At 46.4% G+C, this 16,000-nt stretch overlaps 1 pseudogene; it reads left to right on the top strand.

The window, feature by feature from the left end:
- Positions 1–11,044, top strand: part of LOC135565507 (F-box/WD repeat-containing protein 4-like) — a 39,227-nt pseudogene extending 28,183 nt beyond the window's left edge.
- Positions 11,045–16,000: the final 4,956 nt, after the last annotated feature.

Genomic DNA, 16,000 nt, shown 5'->3' with positions numbered 1-16,000 from the left:
CAGAGTCTACCAAGGCTTGAAGGTGAAGCTTGTGGTTGTCCCAGGAAAGGGTGACTGGAATGAGCAGACGGAAGTTGGACGGATGGGAGGAGGTTATGTTTCCCGTTACAGTTCCCCCGGTCTGTACGGGACAGAGCGTTTCCCTGGAGCCCGGGACACGTGGAACGGAAATGGCCCGGTTTGCCGCAATATAGACAGCGTCGCTCCCTCATCCGGCGGTCTCTCTCAGCCTGGGAGATGCGTCCAATCTGCATGGGTTCCGGTGGAGCCAGCGAGGATAAAGGTGGGGACTCGGAGCTGGGACTGATAGGGGCTAGAGGTCTACGGTTGAGTTCTCTCTCTCTCAGACGCTGGTCAATGCGTGAGGCCAACTTGATCAGGGACTCGAGATTGTCCGGTGGTTCCCGAGTGGCCAGTTCATCTTGGATAGTGTCGGAAAGGCCTTTCAGAAAGCACACAGTGAGCGCCTCGTTGTTCCAACCACTCGCTGCTGCCACCGTGCGGAACTGGATGGCATAGTCCGTCACGCTGCGCCGACCTTGGTGGAGAGTCAGGAGCTGTTTGGCTGAGTCAGGACCACTGCTTGGGCCTTGAAACACTCGTTTGAATTCCTCAGCAAAGGCAGAGTAGCTGGCACAGCAGGAACTATGGGCATCCCACACAGCAGTAGCCCAGGCCAGGGCTTTTTCCGACAGCAGGGTGATGATATATGCGATCTTAGACCGGTCGGTGGGGAACGACGAGGGTTGCAGCTCGAAGGAGAGAGAACATTGGGTGAGAAACCCTTTACAAGCACTTGGATCACCTGAGAACCGTTGGAGAGGTGGAAGGCGAGGTTCAGCCAGAGGGTTAACTGCCATGGGTACGTGAATCTGAGGTACTGGGACGGGAACTGTTGCCGAGGTAAGTCGATCAGATATCTGCTTTATGGAAGTCAGCATCTCCGACAGAAGATGAGAATGTCTAGCCATTAAGGCCTCTTGCTGAACCAGGGCGGCTTCGTGGCGTTGGACAGTCTCCTGGTGGTGGGACAGCATGGCAACAAGGTCCTGGGAACTGGCTGCCTCTGGGTTCATTTTTGGCTCTGTGTTTCTGTCAGGACCCGGTTACGAACCCGGGTCTCCGGAGTGAGAAACAGTCACTTAACCAACTGAGCCACGAATAGTCGGCAGAACCCAGATGATGAGGCAGACACAGCAGTACTTGAGACGGTGTATTTAATGTAGTAAAAAGTGAAGTCCTTCAGGAACACATGTAACTCCACAACCTCAAAAGGAATTCCACAAGAACAAAGGTAATCCTCCAAGACAAAAAAGGTAAATCCACAAGGTGGTAGGTATATGACTTAAATGTATAGCACAAAAAGCCTCAAAAGATACTCAAAAATAAATAAACAAGAACAAAAAACAGAATTCCACAAGAGCGTCCACCGGGATCAACAAGAGTTAACAGAATACTAGGGCTGGGTGCTAACATACAAACACAGAGCAAAGGACTGAGGAAAACAAAGGGTTTAAATACAATCAGGGGAAACGAGGCACAGGTGCAAATAATAATGGGGATCAAGGGAAAACAAAAGGTCAAAAGGCACAATGGGGGCATCTAGTGACCAAAAACCGGAACAACCCTGGCCAAATCCTGACAATACCTATGTGAGAATGCTGTTCATCGACTACAGCTCGGCATTTAACACCATAGTGCCCTCCAAGCTCGTCATCAAGCTCGAGACTGGGTCTCGACCCCGCCCTGTGCAACTGGGTACTGGACTTCCTGACGGGGCGCCCCCAGGTGGTGAGGGTAGGCAACAACATTTCCACCCCGCTGATCCTCAACACCGGGGCCCCACAAGGGTGCGTTCTGAGCCCTCTCCTGTACTCCCTGTTCACCCACGACTGCGTGGCCACGCACGCCTCCAACTCAATCCTCAAGTTTGCGGACGACACAACAGTGGTAGGCTTGATTACCAACAACGACGAGATGGCCTACAGGGAGGAGGTGAGGGCCCTCGGAGTGTGGTGTCAGGAAAATAACCTCACACTCAACGTCAACAAAACTAAGGAGATGATTGTGGACTTCAGGAAACAGCAGAGGGAACACCCCCTATCCACATTGATGGAACAGTAGTGGAGAGGGTAGTAAGTTTTAAGTTCCTCGGCGTACACATCACAGACAAACTGAATTGGTCCACCCACACAGACAGCATTGGGAAGAAGGCGCAGCAGCGCCTCTTCAACCTCAGGAGGCTGAAGAAATTCGGCTTGTCACCAAAAGCACTCACAAACTTCTACAGATGCACAATCGAGAGCATCCTGTCGGGCTGTATCACCGCCTGGTATGGCAACTGCTCCGCCCACAACCGTAAGGCTCTCCAGAGGGTAGTGAGGTCTGCACAACGCATCACCAGGGGCAAACTACCTGCCCTCCAGGACACCTACACCACCCGATGTCACAGGAAGGCCATAAAGATCATCAAGGACAACAACCACCCGAGCCACTGCCTGTTCACCCCGCTATCATCCAGAAGGCGAGGTCAGTACAGGTGCATCAAAGCTGGGACCGAGAGACTGAAAAACAGCTTCTATCTCAAGGCCATCAGACTGTTAAACAGCCACCACTAACATTGAGTGGCTGCTGCCAACACACTGACTCAACTCCAGCCACTTTTATAATGGGAATTGATGGGAAATGATGTAAAATATATCACTAGCCACTTTAAACAATGCTACCTAATATAATGTTTACATACCCTACATTATTCATCTCATATGTATATGTATATACTGTACTCTATATCATCTACTGCATCTTTATGTAATACATGTATCACTAGCCACTTTAACTATGCCACTTTGTTTACATACTCATCTCATATGTATATACTGCACTCAATACCATCTACTGTATCTTGCCTATGCCGCTCTGTACCATCACTCACTCATATATCTTTATGTACATATTCTTATCACCTTACACTTGTGTCTATAAGGTAGTAGTTTTGGAATTGTTAGCTAGATTACTTGTTGGTTATTACTGCATTGTCGGAACTAGAAGCACAAGCATTTCGCTACACTCGCATTAACATCTGCTAACCATGTGTATGTGACAAATACAAATTTGATTTGATTTGATTTGAAATGTCAAGGGGTGTGAATAATTTCTGAAGGCACTGTACCTAGGGCATCAGTCTCTAAGGTGCAGGGTAGATTACCAGGTGGTAGCTGGCTAGTGGCAGTATCTAAGGTGCAGGGTAGATTACCAGGTGGTAGTTGGCTAGTGACAGTATCTAAGGTGCAGGAAAGGGTACCGAGCGGAGGGAGGCCGGCCAGTGATGACTGGTTAACAGTCTGATGACCTGGAGATAGAAGCCATCTTCAATTTTCTGTCCCTGCTTTGATGCCCCTGTACTGTCTTCGCCTGCTAGATGGTAGAAGGGTGAACTGGCTGTGGCTCGGGTGGCTGATGTCCTTGATGATCTTCTTGGCCTTCCTGTGGCACCGGGTGCTGTAGATGTCTTGGAGGGCAGGCATTGTGCCCCCGGTGATATATTGGGCTGACCGCACCACCCTCTGGAGAGCCTTGCGGTTGCAAGCGGTGTAGTTGCTGTAGCAGGTGGTGATGCAGCCTGACAGAATGCTCTCGGTTGAAGATATGCTGTTGCGCCTTCTTCACCACAGTGTCGTTGTGGAGGGACCATTTCAAATCCTCAGTGATGTGCACGCAGAGGAACTTGAAGCTTTTAACCTTCTCCACTTAGGCCCCATTGATGTGGATGGGGGCGTGCTCTCTCTACGGTCTCCTGTAGTCCACGATCAGCTCCTTTGTTTTGTTGTCGTTGAGGGAGAATTTATTTTCCTTGCTCCCCTCCGCCAGGCCTCTGCCCTCCTCCCTGTAGGCTGTCTCGTCGTTGTTGGTAATCAGGCCTACCACTGTTGTGTCGTCAGCAAACTTGATGATTGAGTTGGAGACTTACGGAGCCACACAGTCATGGGTGAAAAGGGAGTACATGAGGGGCTGAGCTGAGCATGCACCCCTGTGGGTCCCCCCTGTTGAGGATCCCTGTGCCTACCTTCAACACCTGGGGTCAGCCCGTTAGGAAATCTAGGACCTAGTTAAGCATGGAGGGGTTCAGACCAAGGGCCCTGAGCTTAGTGATGAGCCTGGAGGGAACTATGGGGTTGAAGGCTGAGTGTAGTCGATGAACAGCATTCTCACATTGGTGTTACTCTTGTCCAGGTGTGATAGAGCAGTGTGCAGTGCAATGACTATTGCGTCGTCCGTGGATCTATTGGGGGCAGTATGCAAATTGTAGTGGGTCTAGGGCAGGGATCATCAACTAGATGAGCGGATGGTTGGGGGGCCGGAGTGTAATTACAAATAATTAGATCCCTTCCCCTTTTCTACATTTTGTTGCGTTACAGCCTTATTCTAAAATTGATTCAAAAAGTGTCCCTCATCAATCTACACACAATACCCCATAATGACAAAGCGATTAACATTTTTTTGGGTGCAAATTTATTCAAAATAAAAACAGAAATACCTTATTTACATAAGTATTCAGACCCTTTGCTATTAGACTTGAAATTGAGCTCAGGTGCATCCTGTTTTCATTGATCATCCTTGAGATGTTTTTAAACTTGATTGCAGTCCACCTGTGGTAAATTCAATTGATTGGACATGATTTGGAAAGACACACACCTGTCTATATAAGGTCCCATAGTTGACAGTGCATGTCAGAGCAACAACCAAGCCATGAGGTCAAAGAAATTGTCCGTAGAGCTCCGAGACAGGATTGTGTCGAGGCACAGATCTGGGGAAGGGTACCAAAAAATTACTGCAGCATTGAAGTTCCCCAAGAACACAGTGGCCTGCTATAAAGGCCTCTGTGTTCTAATTGCTGCAAAGAAACCAGTACTAAAGGACACCAATAGGAAGAAGAGACTTGCCTGGGTCAATGAACATGAGCAATGGACATTAGACTGGTGGAAATCTGTCTTTTTGTCTGATGAGTCCAAATTTGAGATTTGTGTTTTTGTGAGGCGCAGAGTAGGTGAACGGATGATGTCCGCATGTGTGGTTTCCACCATGAAGCATGGAGGAGGTGTGATGCTGTGGAGGTGCTTTGCTGTTGACGCTGTTGGTGATTTATTTAGAATTCAAGGCACACTTAACCAGCATGGCTACCACAGCATTCTGCAGCAATACGCTATCCCATCTGTTTTGCTCTTAGTGGGACTATCATTTGTTTTTCAACAGGACAAGGACCCAAAACACACCTCTAGGCTGTGTAAGTGATATTTAACCAAGGAGAGTGATTGAGTGCTGCATCAGATGACCTGGCATCCACAATCATCCGACCTCAACCCAATTGAGATGGTTTGGGATGAGTTGGACCGCAGAGTGAAGGAAAAGCAGCCAACAAATGCTCAGCATATGTGGGAACTCCTTCAAGACGGTTGGAAAATATTTTCTCATGAAGCTGGTTGAGAGAATGCTAAGAGTGTGCAAAGCTGTCATTTCATTTTTTAAAACCTTTATTTAACTATGCAAGTCAGTTAAGAAAAAAATATTATTTACAATGACGGGTTACTCCGGCCAAACCCTGACGATGCTGCGCCGATTGTGTGCCGCTCTATGGGAGTCCGAATCACGGCCAGATGTGATACAGCCTGGATTCAAACCAGGGACTGTAGTGACACGTCTTGCACTGAGATGCAGTGCCTTACACCGCTGCGCCACTCGGGAGTCCCAAGGCAAAGGGTGGCTACTTTGAAGAATCAAAAATATAAATACTTTTTTGGTTACTACTGTACATGATTCCGTATGTGTTTTTTTTCCATATTTTAATGTCTTCACTATTATTATACAATGTATAAAATACAAACAATAAAGAAAAACCCTTGAATGAGAAGGCGTGTCCAAACCTTTGACTGGTACTGTATATCAAAGGGACACAAAAGGCACTCACTCACTTCATGGATTGACTCTGTTATGTGACGGTAATGACTCGTCAGTATTATTTTATCGACTCAACCATGTAACTTTCCACTCAGGCATGCTTTGGGCCAGACTCAGGTATGTGACGGTGTGGACCCAGACATGAGATGGTCAGATCACACAATCAAGCCGCAGCTCAAAGGCAAGTGGCAGCCCCACATGCAGATACAGTCCTTCTGACAGATTATATGGTTATGCTCCATCCAGTAATCTTTTCCTAGGCTCATAAAAGTGGTGACCTAACAATTTGAGAGTCCCGTTTTGCTGCTCGCCATCCGTCACACAGTGCTATTACGGGCTTTAATATGTTGACGCAGATGTGAAGAGCGCTTTCATGGATCCGGGTTTTTATCATCTCACCTTGGTGTCGGACGTTTCAGAGGGCCACGAAGACCTTCAGTGCAATCAGCTGAATTGTGTCTGTGAGACGTTGTATTCAGGCTATGAATTGAATGGCCTATATCCTTGTGGGTTGAGGGATATAGGGGGCTCTCTATAAGACACATTTGAGTTATGAGTCAATTATTCACGTGTGGCTTGAGTGGTATAGGTGTTCTTTGTCTGGCATGCATTAAGCCCTGGGTTTTAGCAGTAAAAAGAAAATGAGAGGTCGGTACCCCACACAGACACATAGCCCAGAGAGAGAGCCTCATCACAGACTCCCCATTGGCCAGGCTTAGACCCCAGGGCTGAGAAAGCTCTCATCCAATAAGACGCCCCGTGAGGAAAGCCCTCGTCCAATAAGATGGCCCCCTGGGGTGAGGCTGGCGGATTACCAGTCTGCCCCTGGTGTTTGGGGCAGTGGGGGCACGAGCGAGGAGGGGGAGGGAGTGCGGTCACCAGGGCCAGCGGGCACCTTTAAATGGTTGCTAGGGAGCAGGTATCAAAGGTCTGCGATTCGCACACAGTCACGGTCATGGAGGAATTAAACAGCAACAAAGAGACAGTTATTCTGCAATAATCCGCACTGTGGAGGGCAAGTTATTCTCCAATAATCAGAGCCGCTGAGGGGGCAGCCAACAGAGGACTGTGATCACAAGAGCATGGTACTGCTCATACACACACCCACCCATACACGTCCTTTGTGTACCCATACACACAAATATATATTTTTTACACACCACGCCATTTTCTCTCTCTCTCTCTCTCTTTCTCTCTCTCTCTCACACACACACACACCTCCATCCCGCACAGTGTCGTAGCGTGGGAGGATCCCTGTAATCGGCCTCACAGCCCTCTCCCAGATAGAGAGGTGTTGACTTTGATCTCCTCTGGGTGGTCTGGAGCCGGTGGGATTGGGAATATAGAGATGGAGAGAGAGGGCTGTCTGTGGGAATATGAAGATATACACAGAGAGCTTAGGGGTGAATCAAGGATCAACTCCAAGAAAGACCTAGACCGGTGACAAAAGTGTGTTGTCTTCCTCTCACTTTGAGATAAGATGAGTTATACCTAGTAGGGACTCCATTGAATATTCGTGGTTGCTTATGGGTGTAAGTGAACACTGTACATCCTCATTTGAAGCACTATGGACCTCCTGTATTCGACGTAAAGTAGCCAGCGGGCATTTATTGATACAGAGGGAAGAGTGTACGTGTAACATATCTGTGATCTTAGGTGCAGGAACTGAACTGTCTCTCTCTTCATCTTTCTTCTTTTTCCTACTTTCTCTCTCTTTCTCCCTCCTCCCTCTCACTGTCTCTCAGGTGTGAGTTGCTGTGTTGTCTAGGTTCAGAGTCCCAGAGGGAAGCAGGTGTGGTGGATATAGTATATGAGTCGCCCTTCCAGCAGCTCACCTGTGGCTACGACGCCTATATCCGCTCTTGGGACCTCCGCCTCAGCCCCAGGTACGCCGTCTGTCCATCAAGCAAGCTGTCAATCAATACTTTTTTTCCCTTCGTATTCACGTATGTATAAATTGTCAATGTACTGTGGCTCATATTGTATGGCAAAATGTACCTGCACCAATATAGCACATGAATCAATATACATTATAAAACTGTTCAAGCATTATGATTTGCAAAGAAGCATTCTGTGCCGTGCCAAAATTAGAATTAACGTCACGGCTACATCATACACTTCAATACACGTGCTATGAGTCAGCACAGCACACATAAGATCACTAGCAACACAGTCTAGTCATTCTGCCTCCCCTCCATCTTCCAAAGAGAAAGAGCGCAGTATGTTACTATCCAGTCCGCACTGGGCGGTGCCCGTATTGATGCGGAGCGTTTCCACAACAAACCTGGTCCTGCTATCAAAGGAGATGGGGCCATTTGATTTGGGTGGTGTGTGTGTGTATGTGTGTGAGGTGTTTTTGTGGGGAGGGGTCCAGTCAAGTAACACAAATAAAAGCTGATTGTCAGCTAGCTCTGGGGAGTTGAGTGGAGGGTTGGGCTGGGATGGGGGTCCCTCTTTAGACATCAATAATTCACACCACACACGGCACCCCCAGGAGGCTCCCTGGGACAGTGAGGAGGCGCGGGGTGTCTGGACGTTGGGTTCCCGCTGAAAGCAGGACTTTGAGTTTTGCAGATGCCTGGAGGGTATCCGACCAGAGGACAGCAACACACACACAGTTCATTCTCTGTCTGATATACACTGTTGTGAAGCACCTGTCTCTTGTTATGGGTTAATGTTGTGTAGTGTTGTTGTGTATTTTATCAGATTGATCTATCATCTCATGGTCTTGTTGAATATGTAAGTTTTGTGTATCACGTTGTTTCATCATATTTTTGGGGTTATTTCTTTATATTTATAATACGTTTTTTGGGGAATTGGGTAAATAGGCAAATAGTTTTATCATGTGATGTGGTATTGTTTTATTTAGTTTTAGAGATGTCTGTTTTTGTGTCGTGGCTGTGACAAACTCTGCTGCATTCTCACCATGTCGGCTATAGGTTTTGCAGAGAGGGGGGAAACGAGAGAGAAAGAGAAGTCAGCCCAATAGACCTTGTCTACCTCATGCACTCTTGACTCACATTGTCCCAGAAAAACACACTCCAAGAAACCGACACAGCCCAAACTCTCTCAGAGACACACAATAGTAAGTTACTGCTTGACTTTAACCTCAGTTGCCAAGACAGGTAAAGTAGTCTGGTGACAGGGACACTCCTTTGAGTCTGGTCGAATCAGGGCTATATGTGGATATATCTGGTGTCTCTCAACACTTTAGGACCCAATGACAGTGAATTGACCTCGTGCTCATTGGATTGCTAAAATTAGGACGAAGAAACGGTGTGTGCCTGTGTGTGTGTGCACGCCTGTGTGTGTGTGTGTGTGTGAGACTGACTCCAGACGCCTCTGTTGCCCTGCTGTCTGCACCCGGTCCCTGTGCATCACTTATTGATGAGGCTCTAATGGATGATCGATCTTCATTGGCAGAACTCCTAAAATATTTCCCCTACCACCACCTCCTTCCCCACCCAACCCAGCCAGCACTCCCAACACCCCAGCGCCTTTCCGTAAACAACAGATGAAGTTTCAGCATCCCCAGACAACTCGCACACAAACCTCACAACATACACCCTACTCAAAACACACACCAACATACACAATCTAACTTACTCAAAACATGCACACACACATTTGCCTTCTTAAAATTCTTGAAAGTACACTCTCCAAAATCCAGTCACATTCCGCACTGTGAAGTAGTGGTCCTCGCCTAGGTCATCAAAGTAAGTTGAACCTAATGAATGCTGTAACGCTGTCGTTTTCGACTATTTCACCTCCTGCAATTCATAGTATTTCAAATTAAACAGATGTCTACTTTTTCACAAACATCCTCCTGTCCAACAGGAAGTGTGTCATGGAGTGGGAGGAGCCTCACGACAGGGCCCTCTACTGCATCCAGACGGACGGGAATCACATGATTGCCAGTGGCTCCTCCTACGATGGCGTCATACGGATGTGGGATAAGTGGCAGACCCGCTGCGTAGAGGTATGTGTGTGTAAAATCAATTTGTGTGTGGGTGACGGCCATTTATGACTGTTGTTTTCCTTGCCACAGATGTTGCAGTTATCCTCCGCTGTGAGCATCCCAGTGTGGTCACCTGATGCAGCACTCCATCACTCTTCTTCTTGGTCAAATAGTCCTTACCCAGCCTGGAGGTGTGTTGGGTCATTGTCCTGTTGAAAAACAAATGATAGTCCCACTAACCAGATGGGATGGCGTGTCGCTTGCGAATTCTGTGGTAGCCATGCTGGTTAAGTGTGTCTTGAATCCTAAAAAATATCACAGACAGTGTCACAAGCAAAGCACCATCACACCTCCTCCTCTATGCTTCATGGTGGGAACCACACATGCAGAGATCATTTGTTCACCTACTCTGCGTCTCACAAAGACACAGCGGTTGAAACCAAAAATCTCAAATTTGGACTGATCAGAACAAAGGACAGATCTCCACCGGTCTAATGTCCATTGCACATATTTCTTGGCCCAAGCAAGTCTCTTCCTTATTGGTGTCCTTTTAGTAGTGGTTTCTTTGCAGCAATTCGACCATGAAGGCCTGCTTCACGCAGTCTCCTCTGAACAGTTGATGTTGAGATGTGTCTGTTATTTGAACTCTGTGAAGCATTTATTTGGGCTGCAATTTCTGAGGCTGGTAACTCTAATGAACTTACCCTCTGCAGCAGAGCTAACTCTGGGTCTTCATGAGAGCCCATCACACCTCCTATTTGAGCTGTTCTTGCCATAATATGGACTTGGTCTCTTTCCAGATAGGGGTGGTATACAGAAGATAGTCTTATCTTGTCACAACACAACAGATTGGGTCAAACACATTAAGAAGGAAAGAAATTCCACAAATTAACTTTTAACAAGGCGCACCTGTTAATTGAAATTAATTCCAGGTGACTACTTCATGAAGCTGTTTGAGAGAATACCAAGAGTGTGCAAAGCTGTCATCAAGGCAAAGGGTGGCTACTTTGAAGAATCTCAAATATTAAATATATTTTGATTTGTTTAACACTTTTATGGTTACCCACATAATTCCATATGTGTTGTTTCATAGTTTTGATGTCTTCACTATTATTAAACAATGTAAAAATAAGGAAAAAACCTGGAATGAGTAGGTGTGTCCAAACTTTTGACTGGTACTGTATATGCGGATACTACGCCCTGAAACCAACATGGAAACCTCTGCCAGGGCAACACAGATCCTGGACTAGAGGGCAGGCAAGAACATGTTGTTACAGGACTAATCCAGTGGCCTGGAAGCTCTCTCTCTCTCTCTCTCTCTCTCTCACACACACACACACACACACACACACGATAAAGCCTAGATAACGCTTCCATTGAAGAACACACAGGGAGGTGTTTCCACCTCACACTTTGAGTGACTACGGGCTCTGTCGGATGCTTTGAGGGGATAAAACCATATTAGCCACTGACAGTAACATAGGAAAACAGTGTTTGGGGTTTCCATTCATTTGACCTCAACACCTGCAGTCAGTCAGGATTGAAGTGTTTAACCTTTGAAAATCCATGTTATAATGTGAGGATCATTTGACGGACAAAGATAAAATCTACTCACATCTGGCATATCAAAGTTCTGGACGCATATCCAAACCCCACTTACGCCTGGCGGTGCCTCATACACTGTAGATATAAATGGGTCTCATTTTGACCTTTTCCTCGGATTCATTTGGTCAGTGGGGAGAGATAGTTGGGGGTTTATTCTGTGTTGTGCTTGGGGTTGTGAGGGAGGGTGGTTTGGGGGTTGTGGTGTGTGTGCATTTGGTTCCATTGTGAATTCCCGGAGACCCTCCCTGCTTGCCATTAATGGCATACATTAGATCATATTCCCATTAGCTAATATTACGGTAGCAGATAAGAGGAATGGCCACGCTGCGTAAAGACATTGCACAACCATGCAGGAGATGTGGCCCCCGGGGACTGTGCAGAGTTGAATTAATCATATGGACCCAGGGAGGGGCCCCACAGAAGCTGTTCAGTCGTGTGGCCAGTATTTTGTTATCTGTAATGCAGTAGACTGAAATACGGGTTGTGCACTGATGATGATTTGATTGTGTAGAACGTCGTTCTTCACCTGCTGTGTGGCTTGGTATGAAATGCCTGACCTTGCAGATGTAAGGAATCACACACGTACACACTGAGGATGCCACAGACTGAAGTGTCATCAGGCCACACTACTTGGTACCAACGATGCAGTGCTGTTGTCTGAGGTTCTGTCACAAGGTCAACACAGTGACTCACACAACCCCACCAACCAACTAACTCCCTCTCAGGAAAAGGCTGAAATTAAGACTTCCATTTGGGACAGAAGTGGTGGAGGGGGGGCTGGGTTGAGGGTTGCAAGAAGGGTATTTGTGGTGCCTCTCGTCACACCTAAAGAGCCCACTCACACACCACACTCACCTAATAACACTTGCACACACCATCGTCTCACAGACTCAGGAGTGAGTGATGTGGGCCTTGCCTGTACCTGCCCCTCTCCCTCAGTAGTGTCAGTTTGGAGGGAACGGATGAGGAAGAAGGAGGGGGTGCAGAGGGCACCTGTACAAACCTCTCTGTCGCACAGGTGACGGTGAGCTTAGCAGGGGGACAAAGGATTTCACCTCACCCTCTGCCACAATACCTTCATTCTTGTGACATTAACTCGGTTACATCATTAATATGATTCCCGTGTCAGACATGCAGACGTAAATAATGAAATCAATGGTTTGTTCTTGTCATGTCAGGTCTATTAGATTCAGTTAAATGTTCTGGTATTGGTGGCTTTTCCTTTGTTTATCCGGATCTCTAAATGAAGAGTCAGCGGCTAAATGTGGCATGTAGCAAGTGTGAAGTGGGCAAACCATCGTGACACAGCCAGCTGAGACACGCAGGGTATATTTAGCTGAGGGAACCATGTGAAGAGCATCAGGGTGCGTCTGGGTTAGTGGCGACCTGGTTTAAGACGTAAATCACACACACTTGGATCATGCAGATGATGGATGAGGAAATAAAGGTGTCTGGTACTGCCTCGACCTTGCAGTGGAGCATGACTCGCACCAAAATGCATTAGCTTTATGCCAAAACGTGTTAGCAGATGACAGCTGATGGAACAAACCAGGCTGTGTGTGTGTGAAGGAATAGTGGTTAACTGTTTTCAACACAATATGATTTGGCCAATTAGAATTGTCATTTCCGTACCACAACTGTTACTGTTCACACGAGATCAACAGAGTAACCCACTGGCACCTGTCTCAGAGCAATCCACCATCCCTGGACTTTGTTTTCTCTCACAATGGATAACCTGTCATTTACCCTTAGCACTTAGCAAGACTAGCAGAGTAACATGAGAACATGTGAAGAATCACACAGTGTTTTCTTTGGCCAAGTTCATTGGACTTGAATGGAAGGAAGGGCTTCCCTTTCAGTGGAGGTGAGCCCTGTTTCCGTGGGCTCAGTGGGCTGTGGTACAACTATGGAGAGGATCAGATATCAGAGCAATGCTGGGCTGAGCATCAGAGCATCATACCAGGGTTGAGATTGGTTTTATGGAGGTGGTTGAACTGTGTTATAAATGAGCTGGCAGGTTTTTACACTGATTTACCAGTGTGCAGTGATGTGCCGAAGCTTTGAATTCTTGTACCAATGCTGCCATCTACAGATGATGAGAGTAAATGCATGCAAGACACCACTACCAGACTGCCACTACCACTCACATCTGCCACCATTGGTTGCAGACAAAATCCAGGTAAGTGCCAAAAATAAAGGAAACACCAACATAAAGTATCTTAATAGGGCACGTGTCTGGGACTCCATCATTTTGTGTTTTGTTGATTGTGGTGAAAAACTCTTGTCTCAGCTTCCGCTCCAGAATCAATTGAGATCTGTTGACTGAGACACACACACTTTAAACCGCGATGATCCTTTGGGACCCCTCTTTCAAAGTCACTGAAATCTTTTCTTCTAGCCATGGTAGCCAAAATAATGAGCAACTGGGTATTTTTATGTATGACCCTAAGCATTATGGGATGTTAATTGTTTAATTATCTCAAGATCCACACCTATGGAAGCACCTGCTTTCAATATACTTTTTATCGCTCATTTACTCGAGTGTTTTTTGGGGTGGGCAGTTACCTGTATATTGGCACGATGAAAATATCTCCATTTATTTTATTTTCACACAAACTGCCACCTTTTTAAAGAAAAAAAGGACATGCATGTTTTCCCAAAACACTGAAGTAATGGAGGAAAACTGGATCAAAAGATATTCCCCAGACTAGCTGTCTGTTTTTGTGTTTTTGGGGGGTGGAGCCCAAACCAGCCTTGATTTCAATGTCTACAGAAGTTTAATTTTGGTCCGGATCAGACCAAATCTGAACTAATCATAGACGTCTATGTTTCACAAGTTTAGAGTACAGTGTAATGTACTGTACTATACTGAATTCAACTCTACTGTCCTGTACCATACCGTACTGTACAGTACTCTACTGTGATAATTGTTTGTGATGTTCAAACTTGTAAAACATAGCCTATGATTCATTCAGATTAGGACCTGGTCCACACTGGCCAAATGTGTACTTGTTTGGGGGCAGAGCTCATTAGAATAATACACAGCATGCTTTGCGAGTGTTTGTTTTTACATTTAGGTCATTCAGCAGACACTCTCATCCAGAGCGACTGACAGTCAGTGCATTCAACTAAGGTCGGTCAACAACAACATATCACAATCGTAGCAAGATAAACTAATCTGTAACCGTCCTTTACTGCAAGTCGTATTGTTGTTCAAAGTGGTCTGTTGGCTTATTCTGTATGTTGGACTACTTTACACCTCCTCACTGCCAGTTCTAAAGCTTTTGAATGTGACAGATAGGAGCAATAATACATCATCTGTTGCAATCTTCAGTTGTCTCCTCTTTCCTATATTATTGTGATATAATGCTAACTTCATTGAGAATGTACTGTATGTGCAGTTGAAATTTCTCCATAGAGTCGATGACCCAAAAAATAAATCTGTTCTTAACTTTCCGTTTAAGACATATCTTCGACGTCCAGAAAATACGTATTTACAATGTTCTGAATATACAGTATATCACAAAAGTGAGTCCACCCCTCACATTTCTGGAAATATTTGAGTATATCTTTCCATGTGACAACACTGAAGAAATGACGCTTTGCTACAATGTAAAGTAGTGAGTGTACAGCTTGTATAACAGTGTAAATTTGCTGTCCCCTCAAAATAACTCAACACACAGCCATTAATGTCTAAACCGCTGGCAACAAAAGTGAGTAGACCCCTAAGTGAAAATGTCCAAATTGGGCACAAAGTGTCAATATTTTGTGTTGCCACCATCATTTTCCAGCACTGCCTTATCCCTCTTGGGCATGGAGCTCACCAAAGCTTCACAGGTTGCCACTGGAGTCCTCTTCCACTCCTCCATGACGACATCATGGAGCTGGTGGATGTTAGAGACCTTGCACTCCTCCACCTTCCGTTTGAGGATGCCCCACAGATGCTCAATAGGGTTTAGGCCTGGAGACATGCTTGGCCAGTCCATCACCTTTACCCTCAGCTTCTTTAGCAAGGCAGTGGTCGTCTTGGAGGTGTGATTGGGGTCGTTATCATGTTGGAATACTGCCCTGCGGCCCAGTCTCCGAAGGGAGGGGATCATGCTCTGCTTCAGTATGTCACAATACATTTTGGCATTCATGGTTCCCTCAATGAACTGTAGCTCCCCAGTGCCGGCAGCACTCATGCAGCCCCAGACCATGACACTCCCACCACCATGCTTGACAGTAGGCAAGACACACTTGTCTTTGTACTCCTCACCTGGTTGCCGCCACACACGCCACACACGCTTGACACCATCTGAACCAAATAAGTTTATCTTGGTCTTCTCAGACCACAGGACATGGTTCCAGTAATCCATGTCCTTAGTCTGCTTGTCTTCAGCAAACTGTTTGTGGGCTTTCTTGTGCATCATCTTTAAAAGAGGCTTCCTTCTGGGACGACAGCCATGCAGACCAATTTGATGCAGTGTACGGCGTATGGTC

Source organism: Oncorhynchus nerka, linkage group LG28, assembly GCF_034236695.1.
Source record: "Oncorhynchus nerka isolate Pitt River linkage group LG28, Oner_Uvic_2.0, whole genome shotgun sequence".
In the NCBI taxonomy this organism is placed as follows: Eukaryota; Metazoa; Chordata; class Actinopteri; order Salmoniformes; family Salmonidae; genus Oncorhynchus; species Oncorhynchus nerka.
Note: the sequence above shows the minus strand (reverse complement) of the source record. Positions and strands in the feature narration are given on the sequence as shown.